Source organism: Myotis brandtii, unplaced genomic scaffold (assembly GCF_000412655.1).
Source record: "Myotis brandtii unplaced genomic scaffold, ASM41265v1 scaffold1056, whole genome shotgun sequence".
Taxonomy (NCBI): domain Eukaryota; kingdom Metazoa; phylum Chordata; class Mammalia; order Chiroptera; family Vespertilionidae; genus Myotis; species Myotis brandtii.
The window spans coordinates 17,346-23,192 of NW_005353564.1; positions in this window are offsets into that span (position 1 = coordinate 17,346).

The window sequence follows — 5,847 nt, forward strand, 5'->3', positions numbered from 1 at the left end:
AGAGGAAAGGAGAGATAGAAGATAGAAACATCAATGATGAGAAAGAATCATTGATCGGCTGCCTCCTGCATGCCCCACACTGGGGATTGAGCCCACAACCCAGGCATGTGCCCTTGACCAGAATCAAACCTGGAACCCTTCAGTCTGCAGGCCGATGTTCTATCCACTGAGCCAGACCAGCTAGGGCGCTAGTCATATAGTTTAAAAATCATGCTAAATGCTTTGTTTGATTTATATAATTAATATAATATTGCACTGAAAAATACCACAATGACAATTAATATTGGTCCTAAAAATGAGTACAGATGACAGAAGCATGAAGAAAGGCTTTCAGTAGAATAAATTTTAAGTCAATTTACACACCTTTTATCTGTAGAGTAAGATTCATAAGTCCTGCAATCACAGAATACTGGCACTCTAATACTATAAAACCATCCTAGACACAACAGATCCCAGAGATAAATAAATTAGTTGGAACCCCATGGATACACTGGCCATCATTAGGCAAGTTTGATGTTTAGGGATTTAGAAACTCAGGTACTCACAGTCAAATCACAAAGGGAATTATTTTAACATGTTAATTACAACCTTTTGACAGAAATTACACAACATAGAAATATATGTGTTGGGGTGATTGCGGGATATGAGGGTAAGAGGCAATGGACAGAAAAAAGATAAAAGATGTGATAGTTGCAATAATGTCAACTGGGTTACACTGAGAGGCTAGTGTTCCCAGGACTGAGGTTGATGGGAAAGATACTGAAACATTAAGGAAAGTTTGGCTGCAGTTGCCTTGCCAACACCTTTGTTTGTGCCACTTTCTCCATATCAAGTGCCTTCTCTGATCAGAATTTTCAGCTTTAGATTTTATATTATTTTATTTTTTTTAAATTATAGAAATATGTAAAGTAAGAATGAAAATCTCCCCTTTCTTCCACTGCTGCCTCCATACCAGTGGGGGGTGTGGGGAGGGGCAAAGAACGAAAGGAGAGAGGGAAAAAAAGAAAGAATAGAGAAAGAGAGAAGACAGAAGAGACAAAAAGGGAGAGACCTTAGTAGGCACACTTCCATGAACTGCATACAGTTCTAATTATTTTTTAATTGATACATATTATTTTAAAAAATGGGTATGTTATAATGAAATAAATACTCTATTGGTGTGTAGAGGGCCGCCTGGGAGGCACCTAGGGATTTTCTTATAATTATTGTCAGCTGAACTCAGAGCATAGGCAGAGCCACGCCCTGGGAACATGGTTCCCCAATAAGGCTGGACATGTTAATCAGGCAGGGGCGGAACTAGATATGTAAATCTAGGCCTTTAAAATAAACCTGCTGTGTGTCTCAGGCCGCTTTTTTGCCGCCTCTCCATCAGAGAGGATGGCGCCCACCTGGCCCCAGCTTAAAATCTATTTCTGCATCTTGGTCTTTCTTTAATTTCTTAATCCCCAGCTCCTCCGCTCAAGGACCTGTCGTTTTCCCGTGCGGGTCGCGGGAAACAGAAACAGCCCACCACATTGGTGGACATGTAGATCATTTATTATTTTATCACTATTACAAATAATGCTATAATGAGCAATTTTGAATTTTCTCATAGTTTTTTAGACACTTATTGAGTATTTGTAAGGAATTGAGGCCTGAAAGTAAAATTCCTGAGACAATGTTGTCAACAATTTTTTTCTTTCAAAAGCTAGACTAATTAAACTCCCATGAACAATATACGTGGAGCTATTTCACACACTTTCCAACACTGAGTAATATCAACTTGTACTGTTATTTAGTTTTAATTTTGCAAATGTGATGGATAAAAATGATAGCTTGTTATCCTAACTTGCATTTGCCTCATCAGCAGTATGTATGAACATTTCAGGTCTTCATTAATTACATATTTTTGCTTTTGGAAATGTCATCCTTGTGTTGTCACTTTATATAGTTTATTATGTTTTTACTAGAGGCCCAGTGCACAAAATTTGTGCATGGGGGTGGGGGGTCCCTCAGCCCAGCCTGCACCCTCTCGCAATCCGGGACACCTCGGGGCATGTCCAACTGCTGGTTTAAACTAGCAGTTGGAAATCCCTCTAGCAATCTGGGACCACTGGCTCCTAACTGCTCACCTGCCTGTCTGCCTGATTGCCCCTAACCATTCCCCTGCCTGCCTGATCACCCCTAACCACTCACCTGCCTACCTGATCGCCCTTAACCCCTCTGCCTGCCTGCCTGATCACCCCTAACCACTCTGCCTGCCTGATCATCCCTAACCACTCGCCTGCCTGCCTGATAACCCCTAACTGCCTCTGCCTCGGCCCCACTGCCGCAGCTTCATCTGGAAGGACATCTGGAATGGCAGCCAGAGGTCATTCGGCTGTCTGGTCTAATTAGCTATTACACTTGTATTATTATAGATTATTAATATATAGAGGTTATCTAGACCTAAAGGATATTACAGGATACAAATATTTGAAATATTTAATCCTAGCCTAAATTTACAATTTGAGTCAAATCTCCTTCCATCACCATATATTTGACCCCCTTAACCTTTTATTACCTTCCCACCTTCTCCTTCCCTCTGGTAACCACCACACTATTGTCTGTGTCTATGAGTTTTTGTTTGTTTGTCTTAGTTTTTCATTTGTTGCTTTCAGTTTTATATCCCACATATGAATGAAACCATACAGTTCTTGACTTTTTCTGTCTAACTTATTTCACTTAGCATGATATGCTCACGATCTACTTATGTCGTTGCAAATGGTAGTATTTCATCTTTTCTGATGGCTAAGTAGTTTTCCATTGTATAATATATGTACCACCTCTTCTTTATTTAATCATCTATCAAAGAACACATTGTTTCTATGTTTTGGCCACTGTAAATAATGTTGCAGTAAACATATATCTTTGTAAATAAATGTTTTCAAATTTTTCATGTAGATACCTAGAGGAGGGATTTCTGGGTCATATAATAACTCTATTTTGAATTTTTCTCCATACTGTTTCCATAGTGGCTGTACCATTTTACATTCCCACCAGCAATGAATGAGAGCACCCTTTTCTCCACAACCTCTCCAACACTTGTTATTACTTATCTTGTTAATAATAGCCAAAAAGTATGTAGTGAATAAGAAAAATCAAAGGTGAAATGTAAAGAAGCATGAGCATTTAAAGACTCTTTCTGTACATCTAACTCAGGTCTTGGGAGAGAGTGTCTTTTATTTTATTGATTTATAATCATCCACAATTGCTCATATGAATGTCTTAAATCTTAACTTGAAAATTACCTAGGGTCTCCTTGAATTCCATTTGAGCGTTTACACATAAGGTCAGGGCATGTGCTAAATAATTTTAACTTTCAGGAACCAAATTCGGGACTCACCCTATAGCTTAAATCTCCAATTCTCCAGAAAACCGGCCAAAGAATTAATTGACATATAATCACAGATTATATCTAATCTATGACTCCAGAATTTTCAGAAGAGGCCAATGATGGAATCCGAAACCAGAGAAGGCCGCAGGTAAAATTATACAATGAAACGAGTTGGTTTTGAGGAGCCACCACAAACGTGCGTGTTATTTCTTAGGAGCCTCTTGTGTTCAAGTTTACTTCAGGCATCCACCTCGGCCTGTCCTCCTGATTCTTAGAACACTTGACATAATACTGTATTGAATTCCTAGATACAGGAATGATTTAATGATTGGCACTCAAGGGCTGATGACAGGCCATGTGTAAAGAACTGAGATGCCTTAGCTAATAGCTAATTCCTATTGCCTATCTGCCAACCACCAGATATGTGGGTGAAATAATTGTTGATATTCCAATTTCCAGTCTCATCAAGCAGTTCAGCAGAGAGCAGATATTCTGGCCCAGACCAAAGAAGGTATATATAATCAGTGTTGCTTTAAAACAACAAATTTTGAGGTGGCTTGACATGCAGCAAAATCTATTAGATAAAATTGTCTATTATTTTGTTCCAGATTATCATAATCATTTCTTAAATAATATAAACAAATGAATTATTTATTTAAAACTGGAATATATAGGTTGCAATAGCAGAAATATAAACTACCTGTTAATATTAGCTTCCATTTCAGTTGACATTTCCTTGTTTCATTTCTCCATCCTATTTTACTGTGGCTTTTTTGAAGCATGTAGGTACAAAAAAGTCTCACACAAGTTTTCTGTACTAACATATGTTAATTTTAATGGGCAGAGTTCAGCCAAAGTTCCTAAAATAAAGCCAAATATTTGAAATATGAAGATTTAGAGATGTCCTATTCCTCTTGCCTTCTTTTAAGACAAAACAATTTAAATCAGTCCATATACCAGAACCTGGTGGCAAAATAGGATTTAACTTTCTTTAATTAAATTTTTATCCCAGATTTGTATAAAAGTGAATAAAAATAGACCCCCCCAAGTTAGATCTCTTCTTGTGCAGTTGTTTAATGAAGATATTTAACCATCGTGAGCCTATACAAGGGAAAAGGAAAAGTGCAGAAAATGGCCTTGATCATCATCTTCACCCTCAAAACAGGCCGTTTGAATGTTCTTCTTTATATGGGTTTTTAGGATACGGTATGTACTGAGTAAACTCATTCTCTCCTATCTAAAACCAGTCCTATCACCCAAGGTCTAGATTCCTTCCATTTATTCTGTTAAGTACCTTGCTTTCTTAGGGTACCTTCTTCCAACCACAAACTTATCTCTTCCCATTTATGCTCACAATTCCTGCAGAGATACTCTCATAGCTGTCCCTGCTCCATTTTCCCTGCCCACTTCTCTTACTGCTTTGTTTTGCTCCATTTTGTACTCTGTGTGTATACTGTGACCCTGTGGGAGGACCACCAAGAACTACATTATCTGGGTTCTTTTTTTTTTTCTGGCATCTATTGAGATTAGAGAGAAGAAAATGAGAGAGGTCTGGGTATTTCTTTACTTCTCGTCCCTGCCACATGCCTAAAATTCTGGCATAATTACTGACTTGGCTACTCAATATTTTGTAGTCCCTTTGTGGCTCCAGCTCTGACCTATTATCATTCCCTTCTCTTGTCCTTTCAGGCTAAGGATGATAAGGTTCCTGATGTTGCTGTTGGTTCCGGAATGCCTCATTTAATTCTGCCAAGACTGAATTTATTTATTTATTTGTTTGTTTGTTTGTTTATTGTTTACAGTATTACAGATTTTCTCTCCCCGGGCTCCTCTCTACCCAGCCCCTGCCCTCCCTCCCTCCCGCCAGGGCTTCACCCCACTCTTGTCCATGTCCATGGGCTATGCATATATGTGTATAAATTCTTTGGTTAATCTCTTCCTATCCCCTCACATCCTCCCTCCCCTCTGATATCTGTCAGTCTGTTCCATGAATCCAGCCTCTGGACCTATTTTGTTTGTTTGTTAGTTTATTTTGTTTATTAGATTTCACATATAAGTGAGATCATGTGATATTTGTCTTTCTCTGACTGGCTTATTTTGCTTAGATTAAAACTATAATGAAGTATCACCTCACACCTGCCAGGATAAGTCAACAATAAGTGCTGGCAAGAAAAGGAAACCCTAGTACACTGCTGGTGGGAATGCAGACTGGTGCTGCCATTATGGAAAACAGTATAGAGTTTCCCCCAAAACTTAAAATGAACTGCCACTTGACCCAATGATCCCAATTTCAGGAATATATCCTAAGAATCCTGAAACACCAACCAGAAAGGATATATGCACCCCTATGTGTATAGCAGTGTTATTTATAATAGCTAAGATCTGGAAACAGCCCAAGGACCCATCAGCAGATGAGTGGATAAAAATGCTGTGGTGCATTTACACAATGGAACACTATGTGGCTGTAAAAAAGAAGGATCTCTTACCCTTTG